We start from the raw sequence: 20,345 nt of genomic DNA, 5'->3' as shown, positions 1-20,345 counted from the left end.
TCCTTGCTTTCCGAATTGCCCTCTGCTGTGAGCGGGATATTTATACTAAACGGAAGTATTGTTGTGACGGGCTGATGAGCTGACGGCAAGTCTCTCGAGCATATAGTAGCAGTAGAGTTCAGTAAGAGGCGACAAATATTTATAGTGGGTACCTAGGAGCGGCGCTATAAATACTGGGGCGGGCTTACGTAAGAGCAGGAGAGGATAGGCGGGTGCTCACCTAGCAGCACGAAGAGGCGGCGGCAGGGGCAGCCGGTGGCGATGCCGGAGCCCGTGGCCGGGGGGCGGAGCGACGGCATCTAGACGGGAGCGGCGCGGGGGCGGCGTCGGCGGTGGCTGTGGCGGAGACCACGAGGGGCGGCGAGTGGGCGTCGGACACACACGCTGCTCGCTCAGCGCGTGCCGGCCTCGGGCACTGCTCGCATACGCACTCCACGCACTCACACACGCACTGGCTGCGGCGACGCGCGCCTCTGTCACTTCTGCGGTCCGTGAGCGGCGCGCCCGAGCGGACCATGGATAAGCGGCGAGGTGCGGCGGCAGGTACGGCCCGCGGCGCGAGGAGGGGGGCACTTCTGACGCGGCACGGCACAGAGCGGCGACGCTACGAAACACGCGACACACGCGGCGCGCGGGGCAAGTGGGGGCGACTCGACGCGTCCGGCCGACTCGACGGCGGGTCGCCGACTGGCGGCGGCGACGGCGGTGGCGGCGGCGGCCGGCGTCGCGACGCTGCGGGGCGCTGCTGTGCCCCGCTCTGCGCAGCCTCGGCCCGCCGCCGCCGCCGACGCCGACGCCGACGCCGCTGCCGCCGTCCCATTAGACGGCGCATCAATTAGCCGAGCCTGCCAAGTTCGCGTTACACTCGAGAGACAGCGTTCGTTCGGGCGAAACAGTATTATCCCCTAACACAAATTACAGTCCAATAGCATCATTTTACTTGTGAGATGGCGTCAACGTCCAACACTAAAAAAACAAACTAAAAAAAGTAAACAAGGCCAACGTTTCGACCTTATTTAGAGGTTTCATCTTCAGGGTGATGAAACTGCTGTCTTTTCCCCTACATTGATTCCCACACTGACGCCAAAAAATTATAACACCAAAAAAATAGTTAGTTTAGAGCAGGGGTTCGCAACAAAATTTTCTCGAGTATCCCCCTCTTCAAAAATGGTTAAAATGGCTCTGACCACTATGGGACTTAACATCTGTGGTCGTCAGTCAAATGGTTCAAATGGCTCTGAGCACTACAGGTCTTAACTTAAGTGGTCATCAGTACCCTAGAACTTAGAACTACTTAAACCTAACAAACCTAAGGACATGACAAACATCGATGCCCGCGCAGGATTCGAACCTGCGACCGTAGCGGTCACGCGGTTCCAGACTGAAGCGCGTAGAACCGCACGGCCACACCGGCCGGCTACCCCCTCATCGATCATGGTTGGTACCTTGTCATATCACTGTATCAAGTGCCTTAAAACGCCAAATTAAGAGTCTTTTTATAGGTTTTCTATTTTTGGTACTTAGAAAAACCATTAACATATTCGTTATTGAAAAATTATTTATCTTCAAACTTTTTCAATTTCTCTATCATTGTTATTGTTAAATTTTTTATTATTGCTCAAATTTTTATCTCAAATCTGGGTGTCTAGTATAAAAACCCCTTAAAAAAATAATGGCCCACTGTCGTCTGTAATGCGAGTTTCTGTGTAAAGTGAGTGTCAGTTGTCAGCTGCAAAGAGGCAGCGCGCGCAGTCTAAGGCATACAGCAGAACTATTTGCCTCTATCTAATTCTAGTTTTGTGCTAGAGTGTGCTAGTTTCAGTTGGCTCTAGGAAGATGCTGGACGCAGGACATAGCGTCCGCTAAAGCTCTGCTCACGCAGGAAGCGGCCAAAATAAAAAAAAATCTGTAATCATACGGAATATAATATATTTTTTATTCTTATACCATCTTGCGGACCCCTCTAGCATAGCTCGCGGACCCCTGGGGATCCGCGGACCACCTTCTGGGAACCACTGGTTTAGAGTAATGAAATTTCGGGAATACATTTGTCTACGGAACGTAATTGATTAGTATTGCAAGATCAAAGGTTACTGTGCGCTCGAGATAAGCCATCACAAATGTGAAATCCTGGTACAATGATAACCACTGTAACCGCAAGAATGTAGAATGCAACCATGCAAACGTGCGGGCATTTGTTCTACTAGTGCTCACAAGTGCGCAACGTGTTCGATACAGTTCCCCACAGTCGTTTAATGAACAAAGTAAGAGCATATGGACTATCAGACCAATTGTGTGATTGGAATGAGGAGTTCCTAGATAACAGGACGCAGCATGTTATTCTCAATGGAGAGAAGTCTTCCGAAGTAAGAGTGATTTCGGGTGTGCCGCAGGGGGGTGTCATAGGACCGTTGCTGTTCACAATATACATAAATGACATGGTGAATGACATCGGAAGTTCACTGAGGCTTTTTGCAGATGATGCTGTGGTGTATCGAGAGGTTGTAACAATGGAAAATTGTACTGAAATGCAGGAGGATCCGCAGCGAATTGACGCATGGTGCAGGGAATGGCAATTGAATCTCAATGTAGACAAGTGTAATGTGCTGCGAATACACAGAAAGACAGATCCTTTATCATTTAGCTACAAAATAGCAGGTCAGCAACTGGAAGCAGTTAATACCATAAATTATCTGGGAGTACGCATTAGGAGTGATTTAAAATGGAATGATCATATAATGTTGATTGTCGGTAAAGCAGATGCCAGACTGAGATTCATTGGAAGAATCCTAAGGAAATGCAATCCGAAAACAAAGGAAGTAGGTTACAGTACGCTTGTTCGCCCACTGCTTGAATACTGCTCAGCAGTGTGGGATCCGTACCAGATAGGGTTGATACAAGACATAGAGAAGATCCAACGGAGAGCAGCGCGCTTCGTTACAGGATCATTTAGTAATCGCGAAAGCGTTACGGAGATGATAGATAAACTCCAGTGGAAGACTCTGCAGGAGAGACGCTCAGTAGCTCGGTACGGGCTTTTGTCAAAGTTTCGAGAACATACCTTCACCGAAGAGTCAAGCAGTATATTGCTCCCTCCTACGTATATCTCGCGAAGAGACCATGAGGATAAAATCAGAGAGATTAGAGCCCACACAGAGGCATACCGACAATCCTTCTTTCCACGAACAATACGAGACTGGAATAGATGGGAGAACCGATAGAGGTACCGAACGTACCCTCCGCCACACACCGTCAGGTGGCTTGCGGAGTATGGATGTAGATGTAGATGTAGATGTAGTGCCATACGCCAGTTCGTGGGATGGTGTTCCATGCCTGTTGGACTTGGTCGGTCAATAAAGAGACGGTTAATGCTGCTTCTGGATGACGCTGGAGTTGTCGTACTGTCAGGTGACATGCCGTATGTGTTCGATTGCAGACAGATCTGGTGATCGGACACGGCCAGGCAATATATCAAGACTGCATACGGCATGCTGGGTTAAACTGCACTTTATCCTGTTTGAAAACACCTCCTGGAATACTGTTCACGAATGACAGTACAGTAGGTCGAATCACCAGATTTGAGTCTCGTACAGATTCCCGTATGGAAGACATAGTGATAGACATCCCTGGGGTTGTGAAGCCTTTGAATGGGTTGAAAATAAATAAATCGTCAGGTCATGATGTGATTCCAATTCGGTTTTACAGAGAGTACTCTACTGCATTGGCTCCTTACTTAGCCTGCATCTCTTGCCCTACGTAAAGTCCCGAGCGACTGGAAATAAGCGCAGGTGACGCCTGTATATAAGAAGGGTAGAAGGACGGATCCTCAAAATCACAGACCGATATCCTTAACATCGGTTTGTTGCAGCATTCCCGAACATATTCTCAGTTCGAATACAATGAATTTCCTTGAGACAGAGAAGTTGCTGTCCATGCATCAGCACGGCTTTAGAAAGCGTCGCTCCTGCGAAACGCAACTCGCCCTTTTTCCACATGATATCTTGCGAACCATGGATGAAGGGTATCAGACGGATGCCATATTCCTTGACTTCCGGAAAGCGTTTGACACGGTGCTCCACTGCAGACTCCTAACTAAGGTACGAGTAAATGGGATTGGTTCCCAAGTATGTGAGAGGCTCGAAGACTTCTTAAGTAATAGAACCCAGTACGTTGTCCACGATGGTGAGTGTTCATCAGAGGTGAGGGTATCACCTGGAGTGCCCCGGGGAAGTTTGGTAGGTCCACTGTTGTTTTCTATCTACATAAATGATCTTTTGGATAGGGTGGATAGCAATGTGCGGCTGTTTGCTGATGATGCTGTGGTGTACGTTAAGGTGTCGTCGTTGAGTGACTGTAGGAGGATACAAGATGACTTGGACAGGATTTGTGATTGGTGTAAAGAATGGCAGCTAACGCGAAATATAGATAAATGTAAATTAATGCAGATGAATAGGAAAAACAATCGTGCAATGTTTGAATACTCCATTAGTAGTATAGCGCTTGACATAGTCACGTCGATTAACTATTTGGGCGTAACATTTCAGAGCGATATGAAGTGGGACAAGCATGTAATGTCAGTTGTGGGGAAGGCGGATAGTCGTCTTCGGTTCATTGGTAGAATTTTGGGAAGATGTCGTTCATCTGTAAAGGAGACCGCTTATAAAACACTAATACGACCTATTCTTGAGTACTACTCGAGCGTTTGGGTTCCCTATCACGTCGGATTGAGGGAGGACATAGAAGCAATTCAGAGGCGGGCTGCTAGATTTGTTACTGGTAGGTTTGATCATCACGCGAGTGTAACGGAAATGCTTCAGGAACTCGGGTGGGAGTCTCTAGAGGAAAGGAGGCGTTCTTTTCGTGAATCGCTACTGAGGAAATTTAGAGAACCAGCATTTGAGGCTGACTGCAGTACAATTTTACTGCCGCCAATTTACATTTCGCGGAAAGACCACAAAGATAAAATAAGAGATAGTATGTCTCGTACAGAGGCATTTACGCAGTCATTTTTCCCTCTTTCTGTTTGGGAGTGGAACAGGGAGATAAGATGCTAGTTGTGGTACGAGGTACCCTCCACCGCGCACCGTATGGTGGCTTGCGGAGTATGTATGTAGATGTAGATGTAGAAGTACAGATTTGGAGTCAAGATGCGTGGGATAACACCGAGAGTGCTCCTCCTGTCATACGAAAGCACTCCTCAGACCTTAACTGCAGGTGTAGGTCCAATGTGACGCAAGCAGACAGGTTCGTTGCAGTCCCCGAACTGCCCTCCTTCTAACCAACATACGGCCGCCACTAGCACTGAGGCAGATCCCACTTTCATTAGAAAACACACCCTGCCCTCCAATGAGCTCTCGCTTTACATCACTGAAGTCGCAAATGGCGGTGCTTTGGGGTCAGCGGAATGAACACTGAAGGGTGTCTGGCTCGGAGCTGTCCTTTAGGTACCCGTTTTGTAACAGTTCGTTGTGACACTGTGTCATTGCTCGTAAGATTGCTGCCGCAGATGCAGTAGGATGCGCCAGAGGAATACGCCGAACACAACGGTCTTCCCTCTTGGTAGTGTGACGTAACAAACCGGATCCAGGCCTTCTTGCTATCGTACATTCTCGTGATCACCTCTGCCAGCAGTCAGGAACAGTGGCTACATTCCTGCCAACTCTTCCTGCAATATCGCAGACGGAACTTCCAGCCTCTCGTTGCCTTATTACACGATATCGTTCAGATCAGTAGGGTGTGATAATGGCGTCTTTGTCACCTTAAGGGCCTTGTCGATTAACTTCAGCTCGGCATGTCCAATCTCAAAGGTAACTGATGCTCACAACCACTAAGGCGTGTAATGAAACCAAGCCTCATTTGCCTGCCGGAGTCGCCGAGCGGTTCTATGCGCTTCAGTCTGGAACCGCTTAACCGCAACGGTCGCAGGTTTGAATCCTGCCTCGGGCATGGATGTGTGTGATGTCCTTAGGTCAGTTATGTTTAAGTAGTTCTAAGTTCTCGGGGGACTGATGACCACAGATGTTAAGTCCCATAGTGCTCAGAGCCATTTGAACCAAGCCTGATTTGCATCCTCACAATGACGCTGCTAGCGCCACTCTCATGTGGCTGGCGCTACATTTGAATAGACATCATCTTTCAGACGTAGAATCACGCCTACCAACTTCAGTTTATGACGCACAGCTTCATCTTGGCGCTGCTATTTTTTTTTCCTGTCAGTGTATCTGTTCTCGCGCCACAACTGAGATCTCATTTTTCGAAAGTTTTGAGAGAGTTCGCTGTCGAAGTGTCACCTACACGTACATAAGTTACGCACTCTCTAAACCTCTGCGAAGTTGCATGGCAACGGCTATTTAGCAAGGTAACGAATGGTTCAAATGGATCTGAGCACTATGAGACTTAACATCTGAGGTCATCAGTCCCCTAGAACTTAGAACTACTTAAACCTAACCAACCTAAGGATATCACACACATCCATGCCAGAGGCAGGATTCGAACCTGCGACCATAGCGGTTAAGCGGTTCCAGACTGAAGCGCGTAGAGCCGCACGGCTTCAGTGGAAACCGGTCATTCAATAAAATTCTTTTTTAGCGATCTTGGCTTGTGAAGTTTTCTTCACTTATCAGACATTTCAGACCGTCCCCAACAGGAATTTATAACTTCATGAAATTGATATTTTAAACATTTTGTGGCTGTGCGCTCTGCAACCGTATATGCAATTACATTAAATGTAACAGTCAGCCAACCGGTTGCACACAACTTAAAAAAAAATAAAATTACCTGGTCTCGATAGCTCTAAGGCTATCTTCATCAAAATGGTAGAAGTTAGCTGAAAATATATAAGGTACGGGTAATATACATCAAATAATAACATACGTGAACATTCTCAGATAAAAAACAAAAAACTATACTTATATGAACTCACATGATTACTTTTAAATTTTCAGCAACAGTGCTATCGTCAAATGACATGATTTTGTTCCATGAGTCAAGAATGTAGGTCATAATAAAAAAGACACAGTGGTGGCAGAATAATACAGTTATAGTTGCAAGCGGCGGCACAAGTTAACTGGTGCAGCGCAAGAGGCATTAGACTAAACGGCGTGTAAGCCGACACTGCCGTCTACATCTACATCTGCATGGATACTCTGTAAATAACATTTAAGTGCCTGGCAGAGAGTTCATCGAACCACCTTCATAATTTTCCATTATTCGAATCTCGGATAGCGTGCGGAAGAAACGAACACCTGTATCTTTCCGTACGAGCTCTGATTTCCCTTATTTGTCGTGGTGATCGTTCCTCCCCATCTAGGTCGGTGTCAACAAAATATTTTCGCTTCCGGAGGAGCAAGTTGGTTATTGGAATTTCGTGAGACGTTTCCGTCGCAACGAAAAACGATTTTCTTTTAATGATGTCCAGCCCAAATCCTGTATCATTTATGTGACACTGTCTCCTATATTTCGCGATAATACAATACGTGCTGCCCTTCTTTGAACTATTTCGATGTACTCCGTCAGTCCTATCTGGTAAGGATCCCACACCGCGTAACAGTATTCTAAAAGAGGACGGACAAACGTAGTGTAGGCAGTCTCCTCAGTAGACCTGTTACATTTTTTACGTGTCCTGCCAATAAAACGCAGTCTTTGGTTAGCCTTCCCCACAACATTTTCTATGCGTTCCTTCCAATTTAAGTTGTTTGTAACTGTAATACCTAAGTATTTAGTTGAATTTACCGATTCTAGTTTGGACTGATTTATTGTGTAACCGAAGTTCAACGAATTCCTTTTATCACTCATGTGGATGCCGTCACACTTTTCGTTATTTGGGGTCAACTGCCAACTTTCGCACCATTCAGATATCTTTTCTAAATCGTTTTGCAATTTGTTCTGATCTTCTGATGACTTTATTTGTCGCTAAACGACAGCGTCATCTGTAAACAACCTAAGACGGCTGCTCAGATTGTTTTCCAAATCTTTTGTATTGATAAGGTACACTTCTGTTTTACTCGATGACTTTCCGTCAATTACTACGAACTGTGATCTCTCTGACAGGAAATCACAAATCCAGTCACATAACTGAGACGATATTCCATACACACGCAATTTTACTACAAGCCGCTTGTGTGGTACGGAGTCAAAAGCCTTCCGGAAATCCAGAAATACGGACTCGATCTGAAATCCCTTGTCAATAGTACTCAGCACTTCATGTGAATGTAGAGCTAGTTGTGTCTCACAGGAACGATGTTTTCTAAATCCATGTTGACTGTGTCGCGATAGAAAGTTTTCATCGACGTATTTCATAATATTTGAACACAATATATGTTCCAAAATACTACCTTTCCTGAATATTGGTGTGACCTGTGCAATTATCCGGTCTTTAGGTACAGATATTTCGCCGAGCGAACGGTTGTAGATGATTGTTAAGTGCCGGCCGCGGTGGCCGAGCGGTTCTAGGCGCTTCAGACCGGAACCGTGCCACTGCTACGGCCGCAGGTTCGAATCCTGCCTCGGGCATGGATGTGTGTAATGTCCTTAGGTTAGTTAGGTTTAAGTAGTTCTAAGTTCTAGGGGGACTGATTATCTCAGATGTCAAGTCCCATAGTGCTCAGAGCCATTTGAACCATTTTATTGTTAAGTATGGAGCTAATGCATCAGCATACTCCGAAAGGAACCTAATTGGTATACATTCTGGACCAGAAGACTTGCTTTTATTAAGTGATTTAAGTTGCTTCACTATTCCGATTAGATTTACTTCTACGTTACTCATGTTGTCAGCTGTTCTCGATTTGAATTCTGGAATATTTACTTCGTTTTCTTTTGTGAAGGCATCTGGGAAGGCTGTCTTTAGTTACTCTGCTTTGGCAGCACAGTCTTCGATAGTATCTCCCTGCTATCGCGCAGAGAACGTATTGATTGTGTCTTGCCGCTAGCGTACTTCACATACGACCAGAATCTCCTTAGATTTTCTGCCAGGTTTCGAGACAAAGTTTCGTTGTGGAAACTGTTATAAGCATCTCGCATTAAAGTCGGCGCTAAATTTCGAGCTCCTGTAAAAGATCACAACTTTTGGGGATTGTGCGTCTGTTTCAATTTGGCATGTTTGTTTCGTTGTTTCTGTAAATTTGGAAGGAGTGGAGATTGTCTCACAGGAAGGCGTCAAGTGAATTTTTATCTGCTTTTATGAATAGGTATATTCTTCGCTTATTTTTGGAGGATTTGTGGATTACAATATTCATTCTCGTTACGACAACTGTATGTTCACTAATCCCTGTATCGGTTTTGATGCTCGTTATTAATTCAGGATTATTTGTTGCTAAGATGTCAAGTGTGTTTTCACAACCGTTTACTAACTGTGTGGGCTCATGAACTAACTGCTCGAAATAATTTTCAGAGAATGCGTTTAGCACAATTTTAGATGATAATTTATGCGTACCTCTGGAATTAAACATGTGTTTTCGACAACATATCGAGGGTAAATTAAAGTCACCACCAACTATTAAAGTATGAGTCGGGTACGTGTGTGAAATCAAACTTAAGTTTTCTTTGAATCTTTCAGCAACTGTATTTTGTTCCGGTTGCCAGTAATGACCTCTGCCCATACTAACTCACAGGCATTTCGCGAATAGTTAAACTACTTCTGACAGCAACAAACACGCCACCGCCAACTGTGTTTAGCGTATCCTTTCGTAACACCGTTAGGTTCTTCGTAAAAATTTCGGTTGAGCTTATATCCGGCTTTAGCCAGCTTTCAGTGCCTGTAACGATTTGAGCATCAGTGCTTTCTGTTAACGCTTGGAGTTCTGGTACTTTCCCACCACAGCTACGACAGTTTCCAACTGTTATACCAATGGTTCCTGTATCTACGTTCTTCCTCTTTACAGCCTGCACCCTTAGTGACTGAAGTCTTTCTTGTGTATTCCCGAGGATCGGAGGACTCGGACGTGCTGGACGTCCGTTCCGCTGCAGCCTCAAGCTGTGTAACCGAAGCCATCACAGCCTGAAGCTGAGAGCGAAGTGTCACCTACTCGGCTCGCATCCGCACACAACAATCGCAGCCCCTATCTATACAATAGACCGTAGAAAACTAAACTATGCAGATAAACGAACTATCGGCACGTGCAGCGCAACACTACTGTACACCCTGACGAAAACGCAGGAGATGGACACGAGGATTAGTAGTGCCATCTAGTAACAAAATGGCAAACTTATAAATATCTATGTTAAGAGCGAAATTTCATAGCTCTAGGTATACATTAGTAACATATAGTACCCATATAATAGGCAATAAGAAGGTTTGAAAGAACAGGAAATCAGTCTTTTTACCAGCAGTTTTAAATAAAGTGGAAGACTGACAATGATAGCTGAATAAGTGTAAAATTCTAAAAATCAGGTGGTTCTAAGTAACGGCTCTAAACCTTGAAAAAAGTTTTTATTTCGCAACTACAATCTTTAAGCGACAGGTGTCTGAAAATTTCCAGCTCTCCAAGGATATCGAGTCGGAGACCTTTTTTCTCGAAGTGTAGGACACTGACATCTTGGACTTCTTTGGGTTTATGCAGTGTGATTAACAAGCGGCCGGCAAAGGATAAATTATGAATATTAGTGTGGTGTCACTGCCAGACACAACATTTGCTAGGTGGTAGCCTTTAAATCGGCCGCGGTCCGGTAGTATACGTCGGACCCGCGTGTCGCCACTGTCAGTGATTGCAGACCGAGCGCCGCCACACGGCAGGTCTAGAGAGACGTCCTAGCACTCGCCCCAGTTGTACAGCCGACTTTGCTAGCGAAGCTACACTGACAAATACGCTCTCATTTGCCGAGACGATAGTTAGCATAGCCTTCAGCTACGTCATTTGCTACGACCTAGCAAGGCGCCATTACCCGTTATATTGAGATTCAAATTATGTATCATCAAGAGCGATGTTCTACAATTGTGGATTAAAGTTAAGTATTCTACCAGTTACTCTTGTTTTGCTAGTCTTATTTCTCTGACCTGTTCCAGACCTCACGCCAGCCTGCGTGAGCTTAATCGCGAGCCTTTCGGCTTCCTCCAAACTCCGTGAATTGGCTCCTGCCAATTCACAACAATTAGTACCCTTTTTCCTATAAGATGTTCTCTAAATCTTGCAGATATAGTTGGTCCTGGTTGTCCTATGTAATAGGCTGGACAAGAGTCACAGACGATTTTATAAACACCTGAATTTTGCAAATGAGGCTGTGTTGAATCCAGACTTTGAATAAGATTAGTTTTTAGAGAATTATTGGTGCAAACTACTTTGCAATCATATTTGTTTTGCAGAAGGCACTGTTGTATGAAAGAGTCACGTCCAAGGAATGGTATAAAAATGAAATTTTTCTTATCATTTCGGTCATTAATGGAAACGGCCAGAGTGGTCATACTATTTTTCGTTTTGTTACTGAAAATGTTACTATGTTGGATTTGAGGCTATTAATAATTGCAATAGTTCTGATCAAATTTATCTCTGCTTCAAGATTGTTCTTGGATAAAAGAATAGAAACATCTCTGTGGACAGCGGAATGAAAGAAGCCTTTTTAAAAATGGTTCAAATGGCTCTGAGCACTATGGGACTTAACATCTGAGGTCATCAGTCCACTAGAACTTAGAACTACTTATACGTAACTAACCTAAGGACATCACACACATCCATGCCCGAGGCAGGATTCGAACCTGCGACCGTAGCGGTCGCGCGGTTCCAGAATGAAGTGCCTAGAACCGCTCGGCCACATTGGCCAGCTAAGCCTTTTTAATAAGGATTGGGGGAGGGGAGGTGTTGAAGTAAAAATATACTAACCGATTAGTGCAAGTTTCTTTACGGAAGATTTTTCAGGAAATTTTGTCATCTAATATTGTTAGAATTAGGTCTAAGTAGTGTAATTGCCAAAATTCTTTGTCAATGAAAGTAATTTTAATTTTTTCGTGAAGTACGTTGAAAATTTTCAGTAGGTGATCAGTTCCGTTGTTCGGTCCTCTATAAGTAATCATAATAACGTCAACATATCTAGGATATGAAACAACGCAGCAGCTGAAAATTTTTTTAAAAATTCTTCTTCTAGGAAATTTATAAAGATGTCTGATAGGACTCCTGTTAATGCGTTTCCCATCGTAATACCATAAAGTTGTTCATTTAACTGTTCATTGAATTGAAATAATTATATTTAACTACGATTTAAAGCGAATTCATTAAATCAGTGATTAACTAAACAAACACTGTATTTGGCCTTGTTTCACAATTTTATTGTTAATGTTATTGCACAGCCTAGGTCTCGGGTTGTTGGACCATTTTGAAAATTACTTAGGTTAGGCAATAACATTAACAATAAAACTGTGAAACGAGGCCAAAAACAGTCTTTGTTTAGTTAATTTACAATGTTTCACCAAGAACCAACAGTTTATTCAGCCAGAATCACTGATTTGTTCCCCAGAAATGTATTTTTAGAAGAGCCGTAAATTTTTTTCTACTATGTCCAATGTTGTTTTGACTCGCACATTATATAGAGATTTTTAATGTCGAAAGAAATTAGCCTAGTATCTTGATCACAATAAATGTCTTCAACTTTATTGACTAAGTTTTGACTGTTGGAGATAGAATAGTTGCTCTAGAAAACAAAAGATTTTTCAATTTGTCGTGCAGAAATCTAGCTAGGTCATGTTAGGCACTATTCATACTATTCAAAATGGTTCGCACAGGATGTCCTAATTTATGAACTTTAAATTGTACACATAACTTTGGAGCTTGAGGTTTCATGCTTTTTTTTTGTAAGGTTTAAGTAAAAATTTAGCATCGTCAACCGTGGCTCTGATTTCTTGTTCTCCAAGGTTTTCGTAACATATTCTTCCTTCTTAGCAATGGCGATGGCATTCCCTGTATCAGACTTCTTTATTAAAGCATCGTTTACTTTAAGCTTATTATTAATGGGTTTAATTATTTTTATATCGTTACTAAAGGATTATGGCAAACAGTTAAGTTTTTACTAACAATATTGCACACACCATGTACTGGTCTGATGAGAGCTGTCTATTTTTGTACTGTCAAGGCCAGTTTCAAATCTACAACCATATTTCCCGTAACATTATTGCTAGACAGTTGTGGCATAACTTTGTACTTTAATTCTTTTTCAAGCAAAGAGTGTCCGTCTTTTGAAAAATTTATGTCAATCCTGTTTAGAATTCTGTCACAATATTTGTTGTCACTTTTTCTAAATGGAGTAATATTATAAGCCTTTTTTATAGGTAACAAACGAGGCAGTTCAGTTACTTTATTTTCATGACTGTTAACAATACTTTGCTTACATTTATCTAGGCTGTCATTAATAAGGACGCAAAAATCACGCATGTGAACACTGTATTGAATATGAAAAGTTTTAGTTAGTTCTAAATACATGTAGTAAGCCTCTTCCATTTAGGGTATCTTTTTTAGTGTAAAACGCACTTATTTTGTCTAATATTACTTTTTACACTAAGCGTTGAAAAGTGCGTGGTTCCTTTCGGGACTACCTAAAATTTACGTAAGCTTCAACATAATTAGGCACAAGTCCCAATTCTTCGCAACGTTTACTATAATTAATAGCCGTACTTCTTTTGAGAAGTTTCATTTTGAGATCTTTATATTTAGTGAAAGCCTTGGCTAAATGCCAGGTAAAAATCTTGGTATTTTAAACATTTTGTGGCTATGTCCTCAGCAACCACGCATGCAATTACATATAATGTACCAGTTAGCCAACCAATGTATATTACCTATGCCTTATATATTTTCTAGGTAACTTTTACCACTCTGATGAAGATAGTCTTGGTGCTATCGAAACCTGGTAAATGCGTTTTTTAAAAAAGTTGTGTGCAACCGGTTGGCTTTCTGTTATATTTTGTATAACTTCATAAAATTCTTCGCACACTAGAAGCTAGATGGAAGAATACGGTGAATATCAAAGTAGTATCACTGCATAAGGAATTGCTTACTTAAAAAGTATCGTGAGTATCGTCCACTTGTCTATGTGGGCGAGACATATTTTCACACTTGTCACACACCATCCTACGAATGGAGTAAGAATCCACTAACGGTCTGCTGATACCTAGGTCGAAAGGAATCTCAATTGTCATCGTCCGTGCTGGGGTGGTAGACGTTTCTGTACCATGCCTACTTAACGCTAAAATCTGTCCAAAAAACAGGGAATTATCAAAACAACATTCACTTCTAAAATTATGGAAAGTGGCTCTGGAAGAGATTAATACGTAATCAACTACCTCACACTGTGGTTTTTATACGAACCAACCCGTAACAGAATAAGCAACTGAATTCGTGCTCCAGCATCAAATTCCACGAGCAGAGAAGTGATGTTCTGGTGTACAATAGTAGACTAACCAGAGTACTGTGAATTTTATAAATGCGATTCATCCCCGATCACAGCTATGGGACGTAGAAATGTGTTGTGTCCTGCCTACTTGTCGAATGTGGGCTGCCTAGGAAACCTGCTTTTTCGGATCGCTGGACAACAATCCAAGAAAATCGTATTAAAGGGTTTTATTTACAGAAAATAAATGACAATACTTAACTCTGAGAAATTTACGATTATGTGTCGCAAACAAATGGCGACTGGTAAGTAAGAAATTTCTTTGGTATACAGGGTGGTCCACTGATAGTGACTGGGCCAAATATCTCACGAAATAAGCATCAAACGAAAAAAACTAGAAAGAACTAAACTCGTCTAGCTTGAAGGCGGAAACCAGATGGCGCTATGGTTGGCCCGCTAGATGGCGCTGCCATATGTCAAACGGATATCAACTGCGTTTTTTTTTTAAATAGGAACCCCCAATTTTTATTACATATTCGTTTAGTACGCAAAGAAATATGAATGTTTTAGTTGGACCACTTTTTTCGCTTTGTGATAGATGGCGCTGTAATAGTCACAAACGTATAAGTACGTGGTATGACGTAACATTCCGCCAGTGCGGACGGTATTTGCTTTGTGATACATTACCCGTGTTAAAATGGACCGTTTACCAATTGCGGAAAAGCTCGATATCATGTTGATGTATGGCTATTGTGATCAAAAAGCCCAACGGGCGTGTTCTATGTTTGCTGCTCGGTATCCTGCACGACATCATCCAAGTGTCCGGACCGTTCGCCAGATAGTTACGTTATTTAGGGAAACAGGAAGTGTTCAGCCACATATGAAACGTCAACCACGACCTGCAACAAATGATGATGCACAAGTAGGTGTTTTAGCTGCTGTCGAGGCTAATCCGCACATCAGTAGCAGACAAATTGCGCGAGAATCGGTAATCTCAAAAACGTCGGTGTTGAGAATGCTACATCAACATCGATTGCACCCGTACCATATTTCTATGCACTAGGAATTACATGGCGACGACTTTGAACGTCGTGTACAGTTTTGCCACTGGGAACAAGAGAAATTACGGAACGATGACAGATTTTTTTTTACACGCGTTCTATTTAGCGACGAAGCATCATTCACCAACAGCGGTTATGTAAACTGGCATAATATGCACTATTGGGCAACGGAAAATCCACGATGGTTGTGACAAGTGGAACATCGGGTTAATGTATGGTGCGACATTATGGGAGGAAGGATAATTGGCCCCCATTTTATCGATGGCAATCTCAATGGTGCAATGTATGCTCATTTCCTACGTAATTTTCTACCGATATTAGTACAAGATGTTTCACTGCATGACAGAATGGTTATGTACTTCCAACATAATGGATGTCCGGCACATAGCTCGCGTACGGTTGAAGCGGTATTGAATAGCATATTTCATGAGAGATGGTTTGGTCGTCGAAGCACCATATCATGGCCCGCACGTTCACCGGATCTGACGTTCCCGGATTTCTTTCTGTGGGGAAAGTTGAAGGATATTTGCTATCGTGCTCCACCGACAACGCCTGACAACATGCGTCAGCGCACTGTCAATGCACATGCGAACATTACGGAAGGTGAACTACTCGCTGTTGAGAGGAATGTCGTTACACGAATTGCCAAATGCATTGAGGTTGACGGACATCATTTATTACATTAATGTGGTATTTACAGGTAATCACGCTGTAAAATGTTCAAACGTACCTACGTTCTGTATTTTAATTTAAAAAACGTACGTGTTACCAACTGTTCGTCTAAAACTGTGAGCCATATGTTTGTGACTATTACAGCGCCGTCTGTCACAAAGCGAAAAAAGTGGTCCAACTAAAACATTCATATTTCTTTACGTACTACACAAATATGTAATAAACAATGGGGGTTCCTTTTTTTAAAAAAAAAGTCGCAGTTGATATCCGTTTGACCTATGGCAGCGCCGTCTAGCGGGCCAACCATAGCGCCATCTGGTTTCCCCCTTCAAGCTAGACGAGTTTCGTTCTTTGTAGTTTTTTCATTTGACGCTTATTTCGTGAGATATTTGACCCGGTCACGATCAGTGGACCACCCTGTTTGTGAGTGATTCGAAGACTTCGCAAGTAATAGAACTCAGTATGTTGTCTTCGACTGTGAGTGGTCATCTGAGACGTCAGGAGGGTTTGCGGATGTGCGATGGGACCGCTATTACTTTCTATGTACGTAAATATGGCGGACAGCTTGGGTTGCTATCTGATGATGCTGTGGTGTACGGTAAGGCGTCGAAGTTGAGAAACTGGAGGAGGATACAGGATAATTTAGACGAAATTTCTAATGCAAAAACCTACAGTTGGGTGACCAACGTTCCGCCTACGGGGGCAGTGGCTTTCTTATGGGTCTGCTGATGTGATTTAGCTGTGTGAATCGCTTATATTTTGTCATTGCTGCTCACTGACTATGACATTACGTCATAAGTTCAAGAGATCGCTTACGATTCATCATTGAGGCGGGAGCAGCGGGATCTCTATCGTAACAGGGCTGTGGTAGACAGGCTGGACAGCAACCCGGCCAAGGAGTTTCTCAGTCTGTTCAGCGACGTTTCTCGCGTAAGGTAAGCGCGGTGGTGGCTGCAGTTTGTCGATTTATTGCCAATCTCACCTCCTTTTGTTTGTCGAAATGGCTGTCAACTGACTATCCGCGGAAGCCTGCGCAGTATGCAAAATTTCTAGTTAGTGTGATGAACCGCAGCTAACTCTATATATAGAAAAATATAAGTTAATGTGAATCAGTAGCAAAAACAAATCCTTAATGACGCAATACGGCTTTAGTAGTATCCTGCTTGTCACAGTCACGTCGTTTACTTATCTGGGCATAGCATTTCGAAGCGATATGAAATGGAACGAGCATATGAAGATTGTCATAGGGAAGGCTGATAGTCGACTTCCGTTTATTGGAAGAATTTTGGGGAAGTGAGGTTCATCAGTAAAGGAGGCCGCATATAGTCTAACGTCGATCAGTTGTAGAATTTTGAAACACGTATTATGTTCGAGTATAATGACTTTTCTGGAGACTAGAAATCTACTCTGTAGGAATCAGCGTGGGTTTCGAAAAAGACGATCGTGTGAAACCCAGCTCGCGCTATTCGTCCACGAGACTCAGAGGGCTATGGACACGGGTTTTCAGGTAGATGTCGTGTTTCTTGACTTCCCCAAGGCGTTTGATACAGTTCCTCACAGTCGTTTAATGAACAGAGTAAGAGCATATGGACTATCAGACCAATTGTGTGATTGCACTGAAGAGTTCCTAGATAACATAAAACAGTATGTCATTCTCAATGGAGAGAAGCCTTCGAAGTAAGAGTGATTTCACGTGTGCCGCAGGGGAGTGTCGTAGGACCGTTGCTATTTACAATATATATATATAAATGACCTTGTGGATAACATCGGAAGTTGGCTGAAGCTTTTTGCGGATGATGCTGTAGTATATCGAGAGGTTGTAACAGTAAAAAAATTGTACTGAAATGCAGGAGGATCTGCAACGAATTGACGCATGGTGCAGGGAATGGCAATTGAATCTCAATTTAGACAAGTGTAATGTTCTGCGAATACATAGAAAGAAAGACCCTTTATCATTTAGCTACAATATAGCAGGTCAGCAACTGGAAGCAGTTAATTTCATAAATTATCCTGGAGTAGGCATTAGGAGTGATTTAAAACGGAATGACCATATAATCGTCGGTAAAGCCGATGCCAGACTGAGATTCATTGGAATAATCATAAGGAAATGCAGTCCGAAAACGAAGGAAGTAGGTTACAGTACACTTGTTCGCCCACTGCTTGAATACTGCTCACCGGTGTGGGATCCGTACCAGATAGGGTTGATAGAAGGTATAGAGAAGATCCAACGGAGAGCAGCGCGCTTCGTTACAGGATAATTTAGTAATCACGAAATCGTTACGGAGATGATGGATAACCTCCAGTGGAAGAGTCTGCAAGAGAGACGCTCAGTACCTCGGAACGGGCTTTTGTTAAAGTTTCGATAACATACCTTCACCGAGGAGTCAAGCAGTATATTGGTCCCTCCTACGTACATCTCGCGAAGCGACCATGAGGATAGAATCAGAGAGATTTGGAGCGCCCACAGAGGCATACCGACAGTCTTTCTTTCCACGAACAATACGAGACTGGAATAGAAGGGAGAACCGATAGAGGTAATCAAGGTGCCCACCGCCGCACACCGTCGGTTGCCTTGCGGAGTATGGATGTAAGTGTAGATGTATAGGACGCTAGTGCCACCTATTTATCAATACTGCTCAAGTGTTTGGGATGCTTCTGTGGCGTTTAACGCGACACCACTGCCCACGTAATTTTGCTGCTGTGCTTTTAATGAACAGTACAGGAAAATTTTGTTACGGGTCGCTAGCAAGTTGGTAGGATCACAAGGCAGATTCAACGAACGATGCGCCAGATGGTCACACAGCGTGAGAACGGCTGGGAGAGCGAGGCCATATCTTACTGGAGCAGAGAGGGGCAGTGGGCATTCACCCAAAACTCTGAACACCAAGGAACCAGTCCGTTATTGCGTATATTTACTGTTTAAATATTAACCCTCCGTTGCTCGCACGGATGACACTCGTCATCCACATGACTTTCCCGCTCAATTTTGTCTGACAGGGCAGGATTGATATCGCACCATTTTCAGTACCTTCCTGTTAACTCTCCGACAGTTAGCTCCAATCATTGTTGGCTTTCAGTTACGAAAGATACATTGTTTATGAAACATTATTATAGTCTGGAGGACACTGGTCATCCGCGCGAGCTCTGCTGCCACAGTCTTAAACAAAGTAAGTTTGTATTACTTTATTGCTTTCCTAGATTCAATCGATCTTTGATGTGCGTAAATTTAGACGTATTGAAACTAATAGCAGTTACCTTCCATGTTACCTAGTATTCTCCTTATTTTTAAATTGTGGAAGAAATGTCAAAGGCAAAAAACCTCGGACAGAGTTTAGTAGAGATCCTAATGTATCGCAGGAATGGTTCAATAGCTGAGTGATGTAGATGCTCACAGCCATAGCGCTGACTCAGAGACTGCGGATTCTGTTCATGAAAGCTATCATGAGTTAGGAACAGAACAAGAAATGTCAGAAAATTATGAACATGAATCACAGGAAAAATTAACTCCAGAGGATGCTTTTTTTTAGGGAAAGATGGAATAACTAAACGGAGGAAAATCAAATATCCTACCAGTGTTAGAAGGAGATCTTGTGATTTTAGTACGCATATTCCTGGACGAAAAAAATCAAGCTCGTATAAAAAAAGACAGAAATAAAGTTTCTGAATTTCTTCTTGGATGAAAACATAATAAGCATTATCGCAACGTTTACTAATATAAACATCAATTAATCTCGTGGTAACTTCTCTAGGGAAAGGGATGCTAAAGAAATATATGCGTTAGAGATAAGAGCTTTCATTGGTTTGTAATATATATATCTGAATCTTTGAGATGTTCTAGGAAGAGTATACCGAAATTGTGGGATAACTTAAAGGGAAACGGACTTGAATTATGTTATTTATGCGTAAGTGAATACCGATTCACGTTTCTGTTGAGATGTCTGAGGTTTGATAATATCCGTGATACAGATGTTCGTAGAGAGACTGACAAGTTGGCTGCTATCAGGGCTATCAGAGAGGTACTTTAACTATTCACGAACAATTGCCAAAAATATTTTTCAGCTAGTGAGTATCTTACTGTTGACGAACAGCTTTTGGCGTTTACAGGAAACTGCTCTTTCAGGCAATATATTCCTAGCAAACCAGCAACGTAGGGTTAAAAGTGTTTGCTTTGGTTGATGTAAAAAAAGCTTACACTTTGAATTTAGAACCGTACGTCGGTAAGCAACAAGAGGGACCAAGTCAAGCCAGTAATTCAGCTGAAGATATTGTTCTTCGAATAGTAAAAGTGTTTCAAACGTTAGACTGTAT

The sequence above is a fragment of the Schistocerca cancellata genome, chromosome 7, assembly GCF_023864275.1.
Source record: "Schistocerca cancellata isolate TAMUIC-IGC-003103 chromosome 7, iqSchCanc2.1, whole genome shotgun sequence".
In the NCBI taxonomy this organism is placed as follows: Eukaryota; Metazoa; Arthropoda; class Insecta; order Orthoptera; family Acrididae; genus Schistocerca; species Schistocerca cancellata.
The sequence above is the reverse complement of the archived record's forward strand: the minus strand, read 5'-3'. Positions refer to the sequence as shown.